This window comes from Heptranchias perlo, chromosome 2 (genome assembly GCF_035084215.1).
Source record: "Heptranchias perlo isolate sHepPer1 chromosome 2, sHepPer1.hap1, whole genome shotgun sequence".
Lineage (NCBI taxonomy): Eukaryota > Metazoa > Chordata > Chondrichthyes > Hexanchiformes > Hexanchidae > Heptranchias > Heptranchias perlo.
This window is the reverse complement of record NC_090326.1, coordinates 40,746,359-40,772,142: the sequence shown is the minus strand read 5'-3', so window position 1 is coordinate 40,772,142 and position 25,784 is coordinate 40,746,359. Positions and strand designations below refer to the sequence as shown.

The following is a 25,784-nucleotide window of genomic DNA, read 5'->3' as shown; positions in this document are numbered from 1 at the left end:
GGTGGGAAGATGCATGACCAATATTTTTAAGCTACTAAAATTTATTTTCTGATAAAAGCTTGTTTGCTCTTGTGCAGGTTAATTTGATGTATACAGTTGTAGTGTAATGCAATAACGTGAGCAAGCCATGAGCAAATACTCAAGTGATTCATAGTCATCTCAGCCATTAGATGTTTCTACCTTGAAGTACACTCAGACCAATCTTAATGTGCACAAGTGGAATTTGGATGATTTAACTGTATTTTTGTTTTGTTGATGGGTGTCATAGCGCACAAGTTCGTGGTGTGAATTAAGTGTTTTCAATTGCAGCGACACTTAGTTTTGATTTACCACGTGTTATGGAGCAAAGCGGTCTTATAGCAGTATATTAGTAGTAAATAGTATAGCAAAGGTAGAACGGGGAGCACAAATTCAAACTAAACTGACAGTTGGACAAGGACATACAGGTATAAACTAGTAAAAGACAAATTTCGGAATAATGTTAGGAAGTCCTTCACACAAGGAATGGTTAGCCAAGAAATGGACATCCAGGTAGGATAGTGGAGTCAAAAGATTGGAGTCTTTTAAGAAACAGTTAGATGTCATGACTGGGGACTACAAAGCCTTTCTGTGTGGATGAGCTAAGATGGGTCAAATGGTCTTCCGCATCGATATGTATCTTGAGCTGTTCTGCTTTCGAGAGCTTTGTAATTGCTTTCTTCTAGTCAAGTGATCAGTAGCTTACATTTGTTGAAATCTGAGTGTTTTGAGGAGTTAAATTTGCTGATTTCAAAATGGCATGAGTTTTTTATTATGGTTTTTAAGTGACTACAATCCCTTTTATACTTTAGGGCACATTCAGCAAATACTGGTTAATTAAACATGTGCAAGAAAAACTGCATCAAGATTATGGAAACATGCTTTAAAGCAACTGAGCATGTGCAAATATTGTGTGCATGCAGTTAATGCAAAGACGCATTTGTGACTGTCAATCTGACTAGGACTTTCCCTGATGTTGGGGGAGGGTGAAAAGTATGTACACACTAACAATGATGAAAGTATATTACTATGGGTATGCTGAGAGGTTATCCCCACATGGTAAGACGAAATGTGCTAGACTTGCATGCCATTTGTGGGAGCTGCTTAACTTCGTCACTGACAGCACTTTTTGTCAAAAAAAAACTCTCACTGGAGAAGGGTTTTCAGTGCCTTTAATTGCAGTAGTGCAAGGTCCATTGCAAAGTTGCTTCTGTAGTGTAAAGAGGGCAGTCTACATCTTTGGGATAAGAAGACGAGGCAGACCAAAAAACAGTTGGCATAGAACTGTGGATGCTGAAGTAAGAAGAGTGGGCTACACATGGGATCAGTTGGATTTGGTTGCCCAAAGCAGAGTTCAATAACAAAAATAACAGAAGACCTATGCTTCACAAGGAATAATGAGGTTGAATGATGATATATCTTTGAACTTTGAACTATGCACACTAGTTTTTATTTCTAAAAAGTGATTCATCCCTCCCATTACATGTTTATAAAACAGATTGGGAGAGCTGTCCCACAGACTAGTCAAGCAATAGCCTGACATAGTCATACTAACAGAATCATACCTTTCAGCCAAAGTCCCAGACTCTTCCATCACCATCCCTGGGTATGTCTTGTCCCACCGGCAGGACAGATCCACCACAGGTGGCAGTACAGTGGTATACAGTCAGGAGGGAGTGGTCCTGAGAGTCTTCAATATCGACTTCGGACCCCATGAAATCTCATGGCATCAGGTCAAATATGGGCAAGGAAACCTCCTGCTGATTACCACCTACCGCCCTCCCTCAGCTGATGAATCAGTCCTCCTCCATGTTGAGCACCACTTGAAGGAAGCACTGAGGGTAGAAAGGGCACAGAATGTACTCTGGGTGGGGGACTTCAATGTCCATCACCAAGAGTTGCTCGGTAGCACCACTACTGACCGAGCTGGCCGAGTCGTGAAGGACACAGCTGCCAGACTGGGCCTGCGACAGGCGGTGAGCAAACCAACATGAAGGAAAAACGTGCTTGATCTCGTCCTCACCAATATACCTGTCGCAGATGCATCTGTCCATGACCGTATTGGTAGGAGTGATCACCGCACAGTCCTTGTGGAGACGAAGTCCCGTCTTCACACTAAGGACACCATCCAACATGTTGTGTGGCACTACCACCATGGTAAATGGGATAGATTCAGAATAGATCTAGCAGCTCAAAACTGGGCATCCATGAGGCGCTATGGGTCAGCAGCAGCAGAATTGTATTCTAGCGCAATCTGTAACCTCATGGCCCGGCATATTCCTCACTCTACCATTACCAACAAGCCAGGGGATCAACCCTCGTTCAATGAGGAGTTTAGAAGAGCATGCCAGGAGCAACATCAGGAGTACCTAAAAATGAGGTGTCAACCTGTTGAAGCTACGACACAGGACTATGTGCATGCTAAACAGCGGAAGCAACATGCTATAGACAAAGCTAAGCGATCCCACAACCAACGGATCAGATCAAAGATCTGCAGTCCTGCTACATCCAGACGTGAATGGTGGTGACAATTAAACAACTGACAGGAGGAGGAGGCCCTGCAAATATCCCCATCCACAATGATGGCAGAGTCCAGCACATGAGGGCAGAAGGCAAGGCTGAAGCGTTTGCAATGATTTTCAGCCAGAAGTACAAAGTGCATGATCCATCATGGCCTCCTCCCGATATCCCCACCATCGCAGAAGCCAGTCTTCAGCCAATTCGATTCACTCCACGTGATATCAAGAAACTGCTGAGTGCACTGTATACAACAAAGGCTATGGGTCCCGACAACATCCCAGCTGTAGTGCTGAAGACTTGTGCTCCAGAACTAGCTGCGCCTTTAGCCAAGCTGTTCCAGTACAGCTACAACACTGGCATCTACCCGACAATGTGGAAAATTGCCCAGGTATGTCCTGTCCACAAAAAGCAGGACAAATCCAATCTGGCCAATTACCGCCCCCTCAGTCTACTCTCAAGTGATGGAAGGTGTCGTCGACAATCCTATCAAGCGGCACTTATTCGCCAATAACCTGCTCACCGATGCTCAGTTTGGATTCCGTCAGGACCACTCGGCTCCAAACCTCATTACAGCCTTGGTCCAAACATGGAGAAAAGAGCTGAATTCCAGAGGTGAGGTGAGAGTGACTGCCCTTGATATCAAGGCAGTATTTGACCGAGTATGGAACCAAGGAGCCCGAGTAAAATTGAAGTCAATGGGAATCAGGGGGCGAACTCTCCAGTGGCTGGAGTGATACCTAGCACAAAGGAAGATGGTAGTGGTTGTTGGAGGTCAATCATCTCAGCCCCAGGACATTGCTGCAGGAGTTCCTCAGGGCAGTGTCCTAGGCCTAACCGTCTTCAGCTGCTTTATCAATGACCTTCCCTTCATCATAAGGTCAGAAATAGGGATTTTCACTGATGATTGCACAATGTTCAGTTCCATTCGCAGATAATGGAGCAGTCTGTGCCCGCATGCAGCAAGACCTGGACTACATCCAGGCTTGGGCTGATAAGTGGCAAGTAACATTCATGCCAGACAAGTGCCAGGCAATGACCATCTCCAACAAGAGAGAGTCTAACCATTTCCCCTTGACATTCAATGGCATTACCATCGCCGAATCCCCCACCATCAACATCCTGGGGGTCACCATTGACCAGAAACTTAACCGGACCAGACTAATGAATACTGTAGCTACAAGAGCAGGTCAGAGGCTGGGGATTCTGTGGCGGGTGACTCACCTCCTGACTCCCCAAGGTCTTTCCACCATCTACAAGGCACAAGTCAGGAGTGTGATGGAATACTCTCCACTTGCCTGGATGAGTGCAGCTCCAACAACACCCAAGAAGCTTGACACCATCCAGGACAAAGCAGCCCGCTTGATTGCCAACCTAAACATTCACTCCCTTCACCTCTGGCGCACCGTGGCTGCAGTGTGTACCATCTACAGGATGCACTGCAGCTACTTGCCAAGGCTTCTTCGACAGCACCTCCCAAACCCATGACCTCTACCACCTAGAAGGACAAAGGCAGCAGGCACATGGGATCAACACCATCTGCACATTCCCCTCCAAGTCACACACCATTCTGACTTGGAAATATATTGCCACCTTCTCGAGCAATTAGGGATGGGCAATAAATGCTGGTCTTGCCAGCGAGGCCCACATCCCATGAACAAATAAAAAGAATACCAAAACAATTGAACAAATCCAGGATCGAACTTGATGTTGTAGATCACGTTGCCAAAAGGCTAACTAACATCAAATTGGGGTTCTAGTTAAAGGAGGGAGAGAGAAAACAAGGAACTACAGGCCATCATTCGTCAGGAAAATGCTGATGCCCATTATTAAGGACGTGGTAACAGGACGCTTTGCCTAATCATATTATGATTTTCTCAGTCAACATGGTTTTATTAAAGGGAAATTGTGTTTGACAAACCTTTGAGTTTTTTCAGGATGTAACTAGCAGGGTAGATAAAGGGGAACCGGTGGATGTAGTATATTTGGATTTTCAAAAGGTATATAAGGTGCTACACAAAAGGTTGTTACACAAGATAACGGCTCATGTGATTGGGGGTAATGTATTAGCACGGATAAAACATTGTTTTCTATTCGTTAACCAAAGTAGGAATATTCGGGTCATTTTCAGGTTGGCAGGCTGTAACTAGCGTGGCGCTGCAAGGATCAATCTGGGATCTCAGCTATTTCCAATCTATATTAATGACTTAGATGAAGGGACAGAGTGTAATGTATCCAAGTTTGCTGACAATACAAAACTAGGTGGGAAAGTAAGCTGTCAGGGGGACACAAAGAGCCTGCAAAGGGATATAGACAGGTTAAGAGAGAAGGCAAAAAGGTGGCAGAAGGAGTATAATGTGGGGAAATGTGAGGATATTCACTTTGGTAGGAAGAATAGAAAAACAGATTTTTTTTTTAAATGGTGAGAAACTATTAAATGTTGGTGTTCAGAGAGATTTGGCTGTCCTCGTACACGAAACACAGAAAGTTAACGTGCAGTTACAGCAAGCAATTAGGAAGGCAAATGGTATGTTGGCCTTTATTGCAAGGGGGTTGGAATACAAGCGTAAGGAAGTCTTGCTGCAATTATACAGGGCTTTGGTGAGACCACACCTGGAGTACTGTGTACAGTTTTGGTCTCCTTACCTAAGGAAGGATATACTCGCCTTAGAGGCGGTGCAACTAGGTTGATTCCTGGAATGAGAGAGTTGTCCTATGAAGAGAGATTGAGTAGAATGCTCTCTGAAGTTTAGAAGAATGAGAGGTGATCTTATTGAAACATATAAGATTCTGAGAGGGCTTGACAGGGTAGATGCTGAGAGGCTGTTTCCCCTGGCTGGAGAGTCTAGAACTAGGAGGCATAGTCTCAGGATAAGGGATTGGCCATATAGGACTGAGATGAGGAGAAATGTCTTCACCCAGAGGGTTGTGAATCTTTGGAATTCTTTAACCCAGAGGGCTTTGGATGCTCATTCGTTGAGTATATTCAAGGCTGACATCGATAGATTTTGGACTCTAAAGGAATCAAGGGATATGGTGATCGGGCGGGAAAATAGAGTTGAGGTCGAAGATCAGCCATGATCTTATTGATTGGCGGAGAAGGCTCGAGGGGCCATATGGCCTACTCCTGCTCCTATTTCTTATATTTTAATACAGAGGAAAACTGACAAAATACAAGAAGACGTTAACAAATTTGCAGAATGGACGTGTAAATGGCAAATTAATTTTAATATAGATAAATGTGAGGTAGTGCATTTTGGTAGGAGGAATAAGGCGGTCATCTGCTCCTCGGAAAATAAGAGTTTAAATTAGGTAGAGGTGCAAAGGGATCTAGAGATACTTATTCACAAATCATTAAAAGTAGGTAGAAAGCCATAAAAATGCAAACAAAGCACCGTGGTTCATTTCTAGAGAAATATATTTCAAAAGCAGATAAGTTATGTTAAACTTATATAGAACCTTCGTTAGACCACACTTGGAGTACTGTGCTCACTTCTGGTCTCCACATTACAAAATAGGTATAGAGGCACTGGAGAAAATGCAAAATAGATTTACAAGGATGATACCAGAACAGAGAGGGTATAACAATCAGGAGAGAGTGAACAGGCTGGAGCTCTTTTCTTTGGAAATGAGAAAACTGAGAGGTGAACTGATAGAGGTCTTTAAAATTATGAAGGGGTTCGATAGGGTGGACGTATAGGAAATGTTTCCACTTGTGGGGGAGAGCAGAAATGGGGTCACAAATATAAGATAGTCACTAATAAATCCAATAGGGAATTCAGGAGAAACTTCTTTACCCCGAGAGTGGTTAGAATATGGAACTTGCTACCACAAGGAGTAGTTGAGGCGAATAGCATAGATGCATTAAGGGGAAGCTAAATAAGTACATGAGTGAGAAAGGAATAGATGAATATATTAATAGGGTGAGATGAAATATGGTGGGAGGAGGCTCATGTGGAGCATAAATACCAGCATAGACCTGTTGGGCCGAACAGCCTGTTGCTGTATATTCTGTGTAATTCTATCTCTTGTAATACTCTCGTAATCAGGTATTATGTTGTTTACAGCCAATACTTTACCAACTCAGTATATCTTCTGTGTGTAAGGGAATGTTAGTACTTGATTGTAGGCCATGCTGTGATGGCTTGTACTTTGTTGACTCAACAAGAAATGCAACTGTCTCGAATGTTTATTGAATTTTGTTCTCCACACCATATTCATCAGAATAACTCTCCTTATGTAGCACAGTCTATCATTTTCTTTATTTGTCGAACAAAATTAAATCTGTTTCAGTTTATTGGCAGTATATATCCTTAATGAAATATAATTTGTATTGTGTGCAGGTTTGTGGTTTAGTCATCAGAGTGGCTTGCCAATATGTAAGCTTCTGAAATATTTGTAAAATCATATTGCAAATAAACCACAAGCATGCAGTTCAGTGTTGTGAGCTTGTCCTTATATTAAACCCATAATGAATGATCCAGTAGAATTTCACCTCTCTCCTCCCCCGACAGGAATATGGTACAGCTGGTGAGTTGAAGCAGGTGGTGAAAACCAAGTACATTAATTAGCTGAAGGTCCCATCACATTTGCAGCTAAGTCAGAATAAGACTACATTGATTTATTTTTGCTAGTTTGTTTTAGTCTTTAGAACATAACCTTTTCATATCCATAGTGATTTCCAGATTTCAGCCATGCTGTCGGGGAATAGTGAAAAGGAAGCCAAGCATTTCACCACAAGAAAAATTGTGAGTCACCCGGTTCTCTAATACATTCCAGCAGCTAGTTACAGAGCAGAACTGGCAGAGTTCCACTTCCTCGAATATAGTGAAGAGGAAAAGGTGGATTCGGATTTTTTTTGGTATCTTGCATTTCATGTGTTAGGGGAAAATTGTTCTTTTCATCAGTAACACTGGTACCTTGGTTTGAACATTTCACACGATTTTTGATGAAACAAAGGAGTTTTTCTCAGCTTTTCAAGGACTCCATATTAAGCCCTTGGACGTTACTAATAAACTCAAAGGGGTGAGTAGTGATTTTCCAAGAAAACTACTGAGAGAACCTGTGATATTGTTACTTCCGTTTAGAATAAGAAAATCTGCCATTGATCAAAGGGAAATTGTAAGATGGCGACGTGTCTAATTTTATTTTTATATTTAAAGACCAAAGTTAAATTTAGATTTGATCAGAAACAAATACTACAACTTTTATAGTGCCTGTAACATAGTAAAAACATCCCAAGGCCCTTCACAGGTGCGTTATCAGACAAAATTTGACACCAGCCCACACACAGTTATTGGGACAGATGACCAAAAGCTTGGTCAAACTGGTAGGACTTAAAGGAGCAGAGAGAGGCAGAAGAGTTTAGGGAGGGAATTCCAGAGTTTAGGGCCGAGGCAGCTGAAGGCACGGCCGCCAATCAGGGATGCACAAGAGGCAAGAATTGGAGGAGCACAGAGATCTCGGAGGGTTGTAGGGCTGGAGGAGGTTACAGAGATAGCGAGGGGTGAGTCCACAAAGTGACTTGAACACAAGGATGAAAATTTTAAAATCAAGGCATTGCCAGACCAGGAGCCATTGAAGGTTAGCGCGCACAGAGGTGATGGATGAACGGGAGTTGGTGCAAGTCAGGATACAGGCAGCAGTATTTTGGATGAACCCAAGTTTACAGAGGGTGGAAGGCTGGCCAGGAGAGCATTGGAATAGTCGAGTCTGGAGGTAACAAAGACATGGATGAGAGCAGTTAGTAGGCAGTGCTAACCTGCATTTCTATTTGTTCTACTGTCCTCATTTTAAACTGATCTTGTACTTAGTGAATTAAATAGTTACGGCTCCTTAAGAGTTTTAGCAAAAAATGTTTAAAATCAGTCTGTTAGAATTCAAGCTTCTCTGCAGATTCATTCTTCAGTAAACAAGACAGTTTCGATTATGTAGACTCTTGCCTCGTATAAGCTCAAATCTGTACACCCCGTGGAGTGAATAGGGTAACATCCAACAGAATTGCCAATTACCCTTTTCTCGACTTAAATGATACAGGATGGAGCCCATGTCTGTCACAAGGCAATAAATGGAATATGCAGAGATAACGACTGCATATGTGAGCACTTCTGCTTGATCAGAACTGGTTAAGACCAACTTTTCTTTTTGGTTTAAAAATAAATCACGTGTGCATTTTCATCCATTTTGATGGAACTCAAAATTAACAATGGTCTGCTAGACCAACACCGTTTATTGATGCACCAGTGACTGTACAAATGTGAATGTTCACTGGTACATCAGACCAAATGTACATTGCATAGAACGTGTACTGACGTGTAGGACACTGTTTCTGCATGCTTTTCACAAAGTGTCTCCAACAAACACCCATATGTATAAAATAATGAAAGTGCATCTTCTCCATATGTTGGTAGTGTGAGATTTTACTCTGTTATTGGTAATTGACCTGACTCCAATTTGGTAAAAAAGTGCTTTATTGAAATTCACAAAAGGACCAACACATGCATTGTTGGGACAGTGGTTTACAATACCAGCCCTGCTTGATTTACACATCCAGCACCTGATTATTTAACGACACAACATCATATACATAGAAAGAGATATACATACAGACACCATTATAGCTATTTCATTTGCCCACTGTACTAATGAGCAAGGGCACAAACTTAAAGTAGGCTGGTTTTTATTTAGTGCACAAGACTCGTCATTTGTCCTACTGGCGTACCTTTTTTTAGCTTAAATCTTGAATTATGTTCAATGTTAGTTTATTTTTTAGTAGAGATCCTTGTGAAATTGTACTTCAGATCATTTTTTGAACAAAAAGTGTTATCAATTCTGTTTCCAAATCAAAATCCATTCTCTTTCCATATTAATGGAATGGTACTGAATAAGGACCTACTATAGCATTATCCTCACATGTTTTAGCAAAACATTAAATTGCTTTACACTGCTTTACTCCAATCAGGACTGGTATCTTTTAATGGCACTTTTGAGCCTAATGAATAATGTACAGCATCTGAAAAGAGACATTTCCAGTATATCTGCTCTTTACTCAAGTGCTGGGAGCCACAGTTGAGTGAAAATAAACCAAAATGCCAAAAATCGCAGCCTGAGCAGGAGGCCAACTGCCACATAAGGGAAAAAAATTGTAATTGTTTTTTTAAATTACATGTGGAGGGGGTATAATCCAACAAATGTCAAAATATTTAATCTAATCACTTTGCAATTATATGTTTAGCACCTTCCAATGGCTTCTAATTTTCTTCCTCTCCTGAAGACTCGATTCTAATGTAACAACTGCTACAAGATGTCTATGAATTTATTTTCAAGTAGGCCAGATCACATGTACACACAATAAGGGAAAAATAATTGCAAAGAAACTGCTCCACTGAGAACCAGCTTTCATAAAATAGATATCCCTGATTGGATTGTTGAATACAACCGAGTCGGTGAGCGGCGGCAAAGAGCGAGACCAGAGCGGGGATATAAACAGCGCGGAGAGAGCGAGAGTTCAGTCGGTGAGCGGCGGGAAAGAGCGAGAGTTCAGTCGGTGAGCGGCGGGAAAGAGCGAGACCAGAGCTTACTCTGAGAGCGAGACTCTGAGACCAGCGGCAGTTCGAGCTGACGTCACCAGTCAGAAAGTGACGCGGCACAGGGGAGGCAGCTGATTGGTGAGTAGGTTCAGGTGAGTATTTCTACTGTTTTACTGTAAGTAAAGTAATAAGAAGGGGAAGGTCTGCAGGTTTTATAGCAGGTAGTGTTTTTTTTTAGTGAACCTAGTATAGTTAACATTTTCTAATTTCAACGTAATTTAAAAGGGGTAACTAAGCTAAGGCAAGTCATGGCAGCAGACCTCGCACCCGTGATATGCCCCTCCTGCAAGATGTGGGAAGTCATGGACACTACCAGTGTCCCTGCCGACCATGTGTGCAGGAAGTGTGTCCACCTGCAGCTACTGACCGATCGTATCTCGGAGCTGGAGCTGCGGGTGGATTCACTGTGGAGCATCCGCGATGCAGAGAAACTCGTGGATAGCACGTTTAGCGAGTTGGTCACACCGCAGGTAAAGGGTATACAGGCAGGAAGTGAATGGGTGACCACCAGGAAGAGTAAGAGGTGCAGGCAGGTAGTGCAGGGGTCCCCTGTGGCCATCCCCCTCTCAAACAGATGTGCCACTTTGGATGCTGTTGGGGGGGATGACTTATCAGGGTAAGGCAGCAGCAGCCAACTTCCTGGCACCACGGGTGGCTCTGCTGCACAGGCTGGGAGGAAAAAGAGTGGAAGAGCTATAGTGATGGGGGACTCAATTGTAAGGGGAATAGACAGGCGTTTCTGCGGCCACAACCGAGACTCCAGGATGGTGTGTTGCCTCCCTGGTGCAAGGATCAAGGACGTCTCGGAGCGGCTACAGAACATTTTGGAGGGGGAGGGCGAACAGCCAGCTGCCGTGGTGCACATAGGCGCCAACAATATAGGTAAAAAAGGGGATGAGGTCCTAAAAGCAGAATATAGGGAGTTAGGAGGTAAATTAAAAAATAGGACCTCAAAGGTAGTAATCTCAGGATTGCTGCCAGTGCCACGTGCTAGTCAGAGTAGAAATAGGAGGATATTTCAAATGAATATGTGGCTAGAGGAATGGTGCAAGGGGGAGGGATTCAAATTCCTGGGACACTGGAAACGGTTCTGGGGGAGGTGGGACCAGTACAAACCGGACAGTCTGCACCTGGGCAGGGCCGGGACCGCTGTCCCAGGAGGAGTGTTTGCTAGTGCTGTTGGGGAGGGTTTAAACTAAAGTGGCAGGGGGTTGGGAACCTGAGCAGGGAGACAGAGGAAAGCGTATCAGGAAGGGACAGAAGGTATGGAGTAATAGGTAAAGTGTTAAAAAAGGAAAAAGCAGGAACTAAGTGTCACAAAACAGATTTGAAAGTTCTTTATCCGAATGCACGTAGCATTCGTAACAAAATGGACGAGTTAATGGCACAAATAACTACGTATGGGTATGATCTTGTGGCCATTACAGAAACATGGCTGCAGGGTGACAACGACTGGGAATTAAATATGCCAGGGTATTTAACAATAAGGAAGGACAGGCAGGAAGGAAGGGGAGATGGGGTGGCTATGTTAATAAAGGAAGGAATCACTGTAATACAGAGAAATGATATTGGGACAGAGCATCAAGATAATGAAACAGTTTGGGTAGAGATAAGGAATAATAAGGGGAAAAAAACACTGGTGGGCATAGTATATAGGCCTCCTAATAGTTGCAACTCTGCTGGAAGAAGTATTAATCAGGAAATAGTCGGGGCATGTAATAAGGGAGCAGCTATAATTATGGGGGATTTTAACTATCATATTAACTGGACAAATCAAATTGGGCAGAGCAGCCTTGAGGAAGAGTTCATTGAGTGCATCAGGGATGGATTTCTTGAGCAGTATGTAACTGATCCTACAAGGGGGCAGGCAACCTTGGACCTGGTCCTGTGTAATGAGTCAGGATTAATTAATAATGTCCTAGTTAAGGATCCCCTTGGAATGAGTGACCACAACATGGTTGAATTCCATATCCAATTAGAGGGTGAGAAGGTTGATTCTCAAACAAGCGTACTGAGCTTGAATAAAGGAGACTATGATGGTATGAGAGCGGAATTGATTAAAGTGGACTGGGAAAATAGGTTAAAGGGTAAGACGGTACATGAGCAGTGGTGTTCATTTAAGGAGTTATTTTACAACTTTCAAAATAAATATATTCCACTGAGGAAAAAAGGGTGTAAAAGAAATGACAGCCATCCGTGGCTAAGTAAAGAAATCAAGGATAGTATCCGACTAAAAACAAGGACATATAAGGTAGCCAAACTTAGTGGGAGGATAGAAGATTGGGAAGTCTTCAAAAGACAGCAAAAAGTAACAAAAGGATTGATTAAGAAAGGGAAGTTGGATTATGAAAAGAAATTAGCAAAAAGTATAAAAACAGATAGCAAGAGTTTCTATAGTTATATAAAAAGAAAAAGGGTGGCTAAGGCAAACGTAGGTCCCTTAGAGGATGAGACCGGGAAATTAATGGTGGGAAACATGGAGATGGCAAAAATGCTGAACAAATATTTTGTTTCAGTCTTTACGGTAGAGGACACTAAGAATATCCCAACACTGGACAAACAGGGGTCTCTACGGGGGGAGGAGCTAAATACGATTAAAATCACTCAGGAGATGGTACTCAGTAAAATAATGGGACTCAAAGCGGATAAATCCCCTGGACCTGATGGCTTACATCCTAGGGTCTTGAGGGAAGTGGCAGTAGGGATTGTGGATGCTTTGGTGATAGTTTTCCAAAATTCCCTGGACTCAGGAGAGGTCCCGGCAGATTGGAAAACTGCTAATGTAACACCGTTATTTAAAAAGGGTAGTAGGCAGAAGGCTGGAAATTATAGGCCAGTTAGCCTAACATCAGTGGTGGGTAAAATTTTGGAGTCTATTATTAAGGAGACAGTAATGGAACATTTAAATAAGCATAATTTAATAGGACAAAGTCAGCATGGCTTTATGAAGGGGAAGTCATGTCTGACAAATTTGCTTGAGTTCTTTGAGGATATAACGTACAGGGTGGATAAAGGGGAACCAGTGGACATAGTGTATTTAGACTTCCAGAAGGCATTCGACAAGGTGCCACATAAAAGATTATTGCTTAAGATTAAAAAATCACGGGATTGGGGGTAATATTCTGGCATGGGTGGAGGATTGGTTATTGAACAGGAGGCAGAGAGTTGGGATAAATGGTTCATTCTTGGACTGGCAACCAGTAACCAGTGGTGTTCCACAGGAGTTGGTGCTGGGTCCCCAACTCTTCACAATCTATATTAACGATTTGGAGGAGGGGACCGAGTGCAACATATCAAAATTTGCAGATGATACAAAGATGGGAGGGAAAGTAGAGAGTGAGGAGGACATAAAAAACCTGCAGGGGGATATAGACAGGCTGGGTGAGTGGGCGGAGATTTGGCAGATGCAATATAATATTGGAAAATGTGAGGTTATGCACTTTGGCAGGAAAAATCAGAGAGCAAGTTATTATCTCAATGGCGAGAAACTGGAAAGTACTGCAGTACAAAGGGATCTGGGGGTCTTAGTGCAAGAAAATCAAAAGTTTAGTTTGCAGGTGCAGCAGGTGATCAAGAAGGCCAACGGAATGTTGGCTTTTATTGCTAGGGGGATAGAATATAAAAACAGGGAGGTATTGCTGCAGTTATATAAGGTATTGGTGAGACCACACCTGGAATACTGCATACAGTTTTGGTGTCCACACTTAAGAAAAGACATACTTGCTCTCGAGGCAGTACAAAGAAGGTTCACTCGGTTAATCCCAGGGATGAGGGGGCGGACATATGAGGAGAGGTTGAGTAGATTGGGACTCTACTCATTGGAGTTCAGAAGAATGAGAGGCGATCTTATTGAAACATATAAGATTGTGAAGGGGCTTGATCGGGTGGATGCAGTAAGGATGTTCCCAAGGATGGGTGAAACTAGAACGAGGGGGCATAATCTTAGAATAAGGGGCTGCTCCTTCAAAACTGAGATGAGGGGAAACTTCTTCACTCAGAGGGTGGTAGGTCTGTGGAATTTGCTGCCCCAGGAAGCTGTGGAAGCTACATCATTAGATAAATTTAAAACAGAAATAGACAGTTTCCTAGAAGTAAAGGGAATTAGGGGTTATGGGGAGCGGGCAGGAAATTGGACATGAAGCTGAGCTCGGATCGGTCAATGCCCTGTGGGTGGCGGAGAGGGCCCATGGGCTGAGTGGCCGGGTCCTGCTCCTACTTCTTGTGTTCTTTAGATTTGTGGTTGGGATCAGATCAGCCATGATCTTATTGAATGGCGGAGCAGGCTCGAGGGGCCGATTGGCCTACTCCTGCTCCTATTTCTTATGTTCTTAGGTTCTTATACAGACCATGCAGCGTGATAGGGTTGTCGCCTGTCCAATTTTCGACTGAGTTATCCAGAAACTTATAAAACGTAAACTGGTGTCGGTCTTTTTTTAATTATGTCTCTCCCCACCAGCCCCCCGCCCCCCCCCCCCCCCCCCCCCAGCTGTAAAGAGGGGCTACTGAAATGGCACATGCCATCTGCATTTGGGAAGGGAGGTCCTTCCATCCAGACAGCGGCAAATGATTGGCTGTTGCCATGACTGCAGTTCCCATGTGGTCAGTGTGTCTTCTGAATCCTGCCATTGTTTTAATTAATTAAGTTATATTTATTATTCATTACATAGAATTTATTGATGCACAGACATAAAACAAAATTTCCAGTGTGTCTGGGCTGACTTGTGGATTTCAAGGTATCTCTGGACTCAATACAACAGGCAGGGCAGTTGCATTGCAGAATGATGGAGGTTCCTGAAGCATCTTGTGCTTTATTCAATGTTCCCAGATAGCATCACTATTTCCTGATGTGGTTTTATTTTTGTAATGGTATTGGAGTTTCTGATGCAAGATTTAGACCTTTGTGATAATGGTGTAGGACCTAACCTATTGCTGGTATAATTGATGCACAACCCACAATTGCTGGTGATAGTAATGTAGGAAATTGCTGTAGATAGTGGTGTAAGAAATAGACTCTACCTCTTACATCACTATCACCGGTAATGTCCAGTATTGTGTAATTGCACTCTGACAAAGCTTTCTGGTTTGAGTTTCTGTGTTACATTAGAATTGGGTGTAATGATGAACAATGGTGATCTCATTGTGTCTACTTTTGTACAACAGTCAAGGATGAGTAATTTAAAGCAGAAGGTTAAATGCTTCTTTGGACCCTGGACTCACTAATATTTTTTAGTAAGGGACCTCAAGTCAAACTAAATTAATGCTCCTGATATCGAAGCATTGGCTATGAACATTGCCAAAAAATTTCAGCAGCAGCACAGGAAACATCAGAACTCCACAATCGATATGGTTACGGTGGAAACATTTCTGTGACCATTTGCTGCAGACTTAACTTTCCCAGGCATTTTGTGCAATTTATTTGATAGACTACATGGACTGTTGTGATGTCCTTGGTGATGGCATAGCCAATACCATCGCATGTACATCATGAGCAATAACTGAATATACAGTGGAACTTTCATAATGCAGGGGTCACCCCCTTCCAAATGAATAATGAAAATTAAGGCAAGATGAGAGTCCCCACATTTAGATCTTGCAAAAACGTTCATAAAAGATCTTGTTGCCAAGCTGATCAGTGGATGTGTCGTGCAGTATTATGTTGACATTTGGTCTGGACAAATTAGATCATGCCAATAAAAGGAATAGAAACATAGAAAATAGGAGCAAGAGTAGGCCATTCGGCCCTTCGGGCCTGCTTCGCCATTCAAAATGATCATGGCTGATCGTCTAACTCAGTACCCGATTCCCGCTTTTTCCCCATATCCCTTGATCCCTTTAGCATTAAGAAATATATCTATCTCCTTCTTGAATACATCTAATGACTTGGCCTCCACTGCCTTCTGTGGTCGAGAATTCCACAGGTTCACCACCCTCTGAGTGAAGAAATTTCTCCTCATCTCGATTCTAAATGGCATACCCCGTATCCTGAGACTATGACCCCTGGTTCTGGACTCCCCAGCCATCGGGAACATCCTCCCTGCATCTAGTCTGTCTAGTCCTAGCACCAAAATGCATTTAACCTTCTAAGCTGAAAATTCAGATTCCATTTTGGTTGAAGGTGTGTACCTGCTGATGAAAAGTATGTGTTCTCAGTTTTCTTCTTGCTTCTAGATTCCACCAAGGTACTGTGCCTTTGCTGCCCTGAGAGAAATGAGTGGTTTGTATCTGGGCAAAAATCCACAGCACATATACTCTGTAGTAACTAGCGTTCATGTTCACAAACATCACTGTCTGTCCTAATGTAAAGCTTTTTTGACAAAGGAATTGAAACATTTTACATTAGAAGAATCCAGTTGTTCAATAACTTAAAACATCGTTTTGTGAGATAAGATTGTGCATTTTTTTGCTGCTGTGTCAAACTAACAAAGAGAAAGCCTTCTTGCTAATAGTCCTGTTTCTAAATCAGCAGTCCTGGGAAAAGAGTCGGTCAGAGCCACATTTATTTATCTGAAAAGAGCTATTCTCATTGTTTTTTTAATACATAACAGTTGTTAATGTAAAATCTGGACATCAATTAGGGAATATATATTTAATTTCCTTTCCCCATATTTAAGGATGAAAAATGTAATCATCGATTCTAAATAGAAAAGATAAAAAGCACTTCCTTCGTGGGGTAAGTTACCCAAATACATTATTCTCTTTACTGGAATCTATGACTTGAATCATGCCACTGGAGAGTTGAGCACAAGGCAAAGCCTCTTGTATGACATAACCTCAGTTGTAAATCCTTGTACAGGTCAATAACCCATACAGAGTAATTACTCTGTTGCTGAAAATCTCCAACCAGCTTTTTGCTGTGGAAGAGATCTACATTTTAATAGTGCAAGTTGGTTATGAATGTTGGACTGATAAGACGCAGGTGTACATTCTGATGTCCAAATTAAGACTGGGCTGGGTGATCGAGCAATGAGACCAAAGGTTAAGTCTGTTATTCTTGCAATCTGTCATCACTTTGACAAGGCACAACATGTGAAGCCTGTTATTAATATTTGTTTGAATCTGAAACATTTGAGAGATTTTTTTGTAAAAAATTTCTTCGATTTTTGAAGTGATGACCTTCCTAACACAACAGAAATAATACAAATCAATTTGTTTCTAAACATAACAGTAAAATGTACAAAATATGTACAGTAACAATGTTAGTAAAGATCTCTGTCATAACCTTCAAATATTTTTAGGAAAATCAAAAGAAACAAATCTACATTCTACTTTATGTTTTCAAGAACTTGCTTTTGAATGAACAATTACTGGAAAAGATGCCCAAATATTACTGTGCATTAGTTGCAACATTGTAGATACCCATCTGAAGTCCTTTGTTACATAAAGTTACCTCACCATCTTCTAATATTTGATATGTTCATCTTTCTTATTACATTTTTTTCATAATTACTCGTGATTTTTTTTCTCCTCCTCTTCCACCCAGCCCTAGTGCTTAGCCCCTGATCCATGGATACTGCCTTTATGAGATCAGGTTATTCCCAGTTAAGTAGCCCTGTATAACTTGTGTCAATAAAATATTGGTACTTTTGTGTATATTTAGCAATCAATTGACATTCTCGCAAATTAACACCACCTAGATTTGTATAATGTACACAACATAATTGTATAATTCCACAACATTCACCTGAGGAAGGAGGAAGCCTCCGAAAGCTTGTGAATTTAAAATAAAATTGCTGGACTATAACTTGGTGTTGTAAAATTGTTTACAATTGTATAATGTAAGTTTCAAGAGAAATGTACCAATACTTGGCCATAACTGGAACATGCTGTCTGGCTGGTCAGTGTGCAACAGAAAAGTTTCCTCTTTTTAAGTACAGGAAGCAGTAATGGCGGTTATTTGAGAATATTTTTCAGACCGTTGGCTTTCTGTTTACAGCTGAGATATGATTGAATACTGGAGTATAGAAGTACACTTAACAGAAGTTCAATCTGTACCTTCACACAGGGATTGCAGTTACATAGTAAAGGTCCCAGGTACGTGTTAAAAGGTTTCATGACTTAAGAATGCTGACCTTCTCCGTGTGTTTACAAGGCCAATGGGGGATGTGTGAGTTCTAGTGATATATTGAAAAAGTGGGCCTCCATTGCTGTCTGCTGTATTGAGGGTGCCAAATTCATATTTGCTAGTATCACCACCTGCATCAGACTTGTGCAGCAGGAGTACATGGAATTTCAGTAATATAAAAATGTCTTAAAGCTACTGATGCCTTTCTGACAACCCTTTCTCTAGAATTGCATTAGCTTTTGATGCTTTAGACAGTGGGAAACTTCGTCTCCTCTTTATTTTGCCTTCCCTAAAAATGGTCACTCATCCTGGGAGTACAGTTTATTGAAAGAGACTGATCTCTTTTACCTTGTCCAAGTAGCTACTATTCATATGTAAGCCTCAACAGTGAATGCATTCAACCAGTGCGGTGGAGGAAAAAGTACATTATAACCAATCTCAATCTCGTCCCCTCCTAATACACAAGTATTTTCTAGCAGGAGTTACCGGATAATCAAACCTTGGCTGATGTTCCCCCCCATCCTCCCATCCCTAATCCAAGAGCTCAGTGGTCATTTGTACTGCCTCTACTGCTTCCCCAGTTGAAAGTGCCCAACAAGGTACAGAATTAAAACTAAACCAGGACCTAACTGGTCTGTATAGCCAATAGTACATCTGGCAAATATATCTATTTGAAATAACCCATCAGGGAAGCATGAGATGGTTATTGATGAGTAAAAATAACCAACGCAACAAATTCATCTCATGAATATTAGTAATATCATAATATATTATGCATTTATCCTTGTCAGAAGAGTTAGTTACAGTTTATCTAATCTGCAATGAAAGGGTTTGGTCTGTGGTTACGATTGTGTAGAAACATGCATCAATCAGGTAAGTATGCAGCAGTACCCAGTCAGTTGTGTGTTTCTCTGGGGTGGAATAGTTCCCCATCCCAAGACTTCTATCCTCTTTAACCTTCATTTAAGGCGCGTTTAATCACAGTTGCTCAGAGGGATTAAAAAAAAGTGAGGCATGGGCTGTAATAGAGTGGCCATTATGTGAATCTCAATTTCAAAATATTTAAATATGTGCTAGAAGGACAGTAATGAATAATTGGTGGTGTGATGTCAGATAGCCATAGTTCCCTTACAGAAATATTTGCTAGTTTTCTAAGTTTGCACGTTTGTGTTCTGCATTTAGATTTTTGCCAGGTAGCCAACACAGCACCAAAATTTGGAGTTGATGGATGTGTTAACAAGATAGCCATTTGTCTTTTGTGGTGTGGAATTCCTTGTCAACTCTGAAATGAAGTGTGCTCAAAATAGTGAAAATTGGCATAATGGAGGCTTCATGACTAGAATTGCTGGTAGGCTCCAACTCAGACTTTTAAGCTTTCTTCCATGAGGACAGACAACCACAAAATGATTGTAGGTACATGGGAGCCGCGCCCATATTCAAGCCCCATCCACAACCTTTGCTCGAGGCATGTTTAAGCCAATTGCCATTCTTGCTACATTTGAAGAAAGTTATGATTCACTGGTTCTCAAATTTATTTGAGTTGGGCTCCATTTAAACACGGTCAAGCAAAGGATACTGGTAGTGCTATGCCTGCAAAAAAACATTTTTCTTGTCTTCTGCTCTCATCCTCTACTTTGACTTCTTGCTGTCCTCCTTCATTTCTGTTTCTCTCTCTCTCTCTTCTCAATTCTGTTTCTCTTTCCCTGCACTTTTTTTTTTCTCCCTTCTCTTTCTCATTTATCACTACTATTTCTCCTTCCTCCTTTACTTCTGTTCCTCTCACTTTTCATATTCCCTTTTTTTCCTCTTTTATGCCTCTGCAACAGTTTTTGTAAAAGTTAGTTTATTATAATTCAATTTTGAATCTTTCTTGCAATGAAGACAGTAAAGATGTCGTAGTAATTGCGGGCAATCAACTTTTTCTCTCTTTTGAGTGGCAATGACTAATGCATCTTTGAGATTGCTTGGAATGGACTCTTTCTCCCAAATTGGGCAGAAGAGTTGTAGTTGGGTTGGTGTAATTAAATTACCACCATGTTTGTACACTTCTGCAGATATTGCATCACAACCTTGGCAACAAACTGCTACACGTAGTTTGAGATGGCCTAGAATGATGGAAATCGTGTCCATGCAGATGATTTTTGTTTATGTGGATTTACTCAAATTTAGTCTGGCATCCAATTATAACAATCTTTTAATCTTATTTTATTAGCTTAAATTACAGTGCCTTACAAATTACCATTTTGAAGCAAACATCTGCTCTGTGGTTCTATTTTTTTCAAAAGAAAACAAATTCTGTTTTTTTCCCCTCTTTTCCATGTCTCTTATCAGGAGCCTCCACATTATCTTTGATCGCATTATTAAATAATTACTTATACGACATCAGTAGCGCAGTGTCACTTCTTTATCAGCAGAATGTTTGAATTATGATGTAATTGGTGATGAATGCTGTCTAAATTCAAGGCTATTGTGTTCAAGTCTGTGGGACATTGGTTGTCTGTTCATTTGTCCAAACTAGGTTTTTTTTTAAAAAAAAGGTTTTTTATGCACCGCTGATTAAAAATCTACATCTCATAAGAAGTCATAAGTTAAAGCTTGAGTAATGAAAAATGGAATATCATCTCTACTTCAAGTGAATGATAAAAACACATTTATTTGGAATTAGAGATTTCCCCTGGGTGCTTCAAATAATCCTGTTGCCTTATTACCAGGAACATATTTCTATAAACTGTAGAAAGAATCAGAGGAGTTTGAAACTTGGTTAGACTATTTTTCTTTTTTCTTTTGGGGCGGGCAGAAGACGACCTCTAGGTATGAAGCTTTTCAAGGAGCAGGAGAAGCCACAATCAGCTCTACAACTACGTATTTTTTGAGGACTGTTCTTTCTAAGTCTTTCACTGCTTATTATATGATTGCAGAGTGATAGATAATATTCATGCATTAACAAAAAGAGAAGATTGTCATTACGAAGGAATATGATTCCATAAAGAACACAACTTGTCTAACGTTGAGTTCAAGAAACTCAAAGCCAGTTTCTGTTTCTCATTTCAGGGATATATGTATATCTCCATCTTTATAAAAGTTCAGCCTGTAAATGTGTTCTTCATGGTGCTGGAAGTGGCAGCAGTAATACAACAATTACTTATGTTTGTGTCTCATCCCTTATGTTGGAGAATGTCTCGATGTTTAACAATGTTACTGGACTAATAATCCAGAGAAGGTGAGTTCAAATCCCACCATGGCAGTTTTCGAATTTGAAAAAAAGCTGGTATCAGTAAAAGTGACCATGAAGCTGTCAGATTGTTCTAAAAACCCAACTGGTTCAGTAATGTCCTTTGGGAAGGAAACCTGCTGTCCTTACCTGGTCTATCCTATATGTGACTCTAGTCGTTCACCAACATGGTTGACTCTTAACTGCCTTCTGAAGTGGCCTTGTAAGCCACTCAGTTGAATCAAACCACTGCAAATCCTGGAACTTCCTACCCAACAGCATTACGAGAGTACCTTCATATGGACTGCAGCGGTTCAAAACGAAGGCCCACCATCGCCTACTCAGGGCAAATAGGGATGCGCAATAAATGCCGGCCTTACCAGTGATGCCAACATCCTGAGTATGAATAATTTAAAAAAAAGGAGGACACGGAGCTGGAAGAGGGAGATGAAGCAGTTGGGAGCCTGAAAGCCCAATTAATAAATGGATTTATGAGAGGCTTTTGAAAGAAATGGTGGGATGTACTGATTTAGGGAGAGTTCCATAATGCTGGGGAATAGTGACAGAAAAATAGATCATTGATGGGAGAGTGAGGAACAAACAGTAAGCCAGAATCAGAGAAGTAGAGGTTACATGCCTGGACATTAAGTTGGAGGAGATTACACAGATGGCATGGCGCAAGGCCGTGGATGCATCTGCAAGTGGGACAATGACCTTGAAATTAATATGCTGGGGAACAGGAAGCCAGTGGAGATTTTAAGTAATGGGAGTGTGCAATTTGGTGCATAAATCTCAAACTACAGAGTTTTGTGTTTCAAGTTTGTGAAGGTGGAGAAGAGGAGGTCAGTGGGGAAGACATTCAAAAAGTCAATCCTCAGCGTGATGAAAGCATGGATTAGGGTCTCAATAGAAGAGGGAGAATGATAGGGATATGATATTTCTGAAGTGGAAAAATGGACCAGGTTCAGGCTAGAAAAGGCAGCTTGGGTTCAAAGCTGATGCTGACATTACAGACCATCTGACATGGAGTGAACTGGCAGAAAGGAAGAATGCCAGAGATGGGAACTGAAAAGAATGGCTTTGGCATTGCTAACATTGAGCTGTAGGAAATTACCACTCATCCAGTCCTTAATGTTGGAGAGACATTCAGATGTGATTACCTTGGAGTTAATGGTGGAGTTGGAGAGTGGAGTTAGTTGTCATCTGTCATCAGCATACACATCAAAACTGACTGTGTTTGCAGATAATGTCACCAAGGAGTAGTGTGTAATAATAAGTAGGAAGGGACAGAGGATGGAGCTCAAGGGTGCACCACATGTGACTAACCAGGCATGGGAGGAGCAACTGAGGAAATGAAGGGGGAGACCAGAACTAGTGGCCATAAGTACAAGATAATCACTAACAAACCCAGTGGGGAATTCAGGAGAAACTTCTTCACCCAGAGAATGGTAAGAATGTGGAACGCACTACCACAAAAAGTAGTTGAGACGATTAGTGTAGGGAAAACTAGATAAATACATGAGGGAGAAGGGAATAGAAGGATATGATGATAGGGTTAGGGGTTGGGAGGAGGCTTGTGTGGAGCATAAACACTGGCATGGACCCATTGGGCCGAATTACCTGTTTCTGCGCTGGACATTCTTTGTAACTTGTAATTCTTTAAAGGTGGCTGCATTGAAAATGGAGCCAGAATAGCAGGGTACTATGTAGTTGAAACAGGAACAAAAGGCAATACAGAAAAATTGAAGGGCTCTGGTATCCAATTACTGAGTTGGCTGTTCTGTCTTTCCATTGGCAGACATGTCATCTCGGACCCCATTTGAACCAATTACCTCCCTTCCTCTGTTGCACCAGTTGGTCATTTAACAACAAACAAATGTAGGTTGATGCACTTGCTAGGAGTAGCACTTAACAGGAGCTCCTCAAGAGCAACATAATGAGCAGGACAACTTGCCATTAGATATGTAAGTGCATTACCATAATCCTCCTGACCACAGCATGGGCATACATCATACTCCTTAGACCAATGGTTCCAGCTGTTGGAGGTGTAAAGCTTGAGCAGCAGCCCCTCATCTGTCTGTAACCCAATCATGATGGGCACTGAACCCTGAGTATAAACATGTCATGCTCCGCCTCCGGGCAACGCCTTCCAGCGGCTATTGTTCCAAGTTTCACCATTTCCTCATCAGTTATACAACAGGAGAAGAAACGAATAAGCAACAGAAGAAAATAAGCGAACAACCATAGAAGTAACGAAGTAAAACAGTCAGCAAAGTGAAGAAACATAGAAACAAATAGCCTACTATTTAATTACTTTGATATGATCAATTCTGTGATCAATTCTAAATCATGGTCTATTAAACAGTTGCAGAATCTTTGAAAAGTTGCAAATTAAAATACAGGAACAGTAATACATACTGTCAAGTATTATGGTATGTGTACAGGTGATTTTGATAATCACTTAACTAAAAATAATCAAAGGCAGTCTATAATTAAACTTTCTGATTTTAAAGTTAAACACGTTATTTCCTGCCTCCCCCTACCAATATCTGAAAGATGAAAGCTAAAATTAATGATAAATGCATTAAAATTCAGAAACTACAGTATTGGTATACTGCAGTCCTTGGGTGATACATGCACTTTCCCCATTTAGCACTAGGTACACTTCATCTTCCTTCCACACGGTAGCATTGACTCAGTGCACTTTGCCAGTTGGGTCACTTTATATGGCTGAACTAAGTTCATTGGGGGACAAGACACTGAGGTTGCTGCATAATGATGCACATCAATTCTTTTTAGTATTAGATTTTGTGAAGACTGTTGTATTTATTACCTACTTGAAGTATTTCATGTGTTCCTTCAAAAAGTGTTCTGATTAAATCTGAAGTTTTCTCATTGCGAACATTATTTTTGACCTGACAAATTCATATTTGCTCACAGCTGTTTTCTTACCCTATCAAGAAAAAAGATTTATTTTTTTTAATAACAATATTATTGTGCATGCTGTGTTTCATGAGTAGAAAAAAATTCTTTGGATTGATTTTATATTTTCTAATTGGTAAATTCATTTGATTCTGTTTTATAAAAGTAAAGGACTGGTCTATTTAATTCCCTTGACTACAAAATTTCAATGTAACCTGCTACCACATAATACCTGGTATTATTATGCAGTGGCGTGCTGCTGCTTACATTATGGTCCATTGTCACTGGTCTGCTTTGCCCTTTCACCTACTTGACACCCAAACTTCACTCCCCAACAGCTAAAGAACACTGCAGTCAAAGAAACTGCAAGTATTAGCAGTTAAACAATTCAAATGAGCTTATTAACTGACACAATCGTTACCAGGTACTTTAAAAAAAGTGAAAGAAGTTTGACAGTGATGCACAGCAGTAATTGAAGCTTGCAACTTTGGTGACAATGAAAATAATTTTAGCTTTAGTGTTGCGGTTTATGCTATCAGAATCTCAGTTCATTTACTGCCTTTTATCTTGCTGAGAGATTTATATTTATACCTGACTACTATAATACCTCTCATCGTATGTTGAGAGTCACTCAAACTTGTAGCAATGGTATCACAATCATTTAATCTGTCAGTGCGGAAGTCGTGTCTTAATGAAACGTAGTGTGCTGGTCATTGATGTCTTACAATGCTGCTGACAGTAAAAAAAAGACTCAAAGTGAATAATATGAGTACCATGAACTTCAGAGGCCATACTAAAAATTTATTTTTATAAAACTACCCTGGAGTGATTTCAGGACTGTAATTTTACATCCAGATTCAGAAAACAGCTATAAACTGCTCAAAGTTTTCTGGTGTTATCATTTTGTATGATATTCTGATGAAAGGTAATAGATCTGAAACGCGGTATTTCGCCTTTCTTTTATCATTTTTGTAGTTTGGGATAACCTGAACCCCCTCAACTGAACTGTTTTACTATACACTGACCGCTATCGAGTAACCTCTTTCACCCCTCAGAGTTCAAGTAACTTCCAAAAACCATTCAAGATACAACGTTGTCTGAACTTCCCTATTCTTGTATTCACAAACAATGTGTAATGGAATATTATTTAAAATTTATCTAAGACAGTTTTTGGAGAATGAAACCAATGTCATTTTGAGGTGTGACCTCAGTCGTCATGTATCATGATCATATCTATTTTGACAGATATTTCTTTTCAAATATATTATTTATGCTTTATGTGTTCTAATCTTTTCAGCTTTTATTGCACTACCAAGACATTTACTTTCATTTTTTGGCAAATGTACCAAGAAGACCTTCAAAAGCTGTTAAGTAAATTATTCATCAAGAGATGCAAATCACTACTGCAGTAGTTTAACTCTAGCAGAGTTAGCCTCAGCTTCTTGTAACACTATCAAAAGGAATA

General features: G+C 41.0%; 1 protein-coding gene across 1 annotated transcript in view; it reads left to right on the top strand.

Annotated features, from left to right (window-relative positions):
* lyrm4 (LYR motif containing 4) overlaps nucleotides 1-25,784 on the top strand; it is a 228,670-nt gene that overhangs the window by 68,070 nt on the left and 134,816 nt on the right. The gene's annotated exons all lie outside the window — the stretch shown is intronic.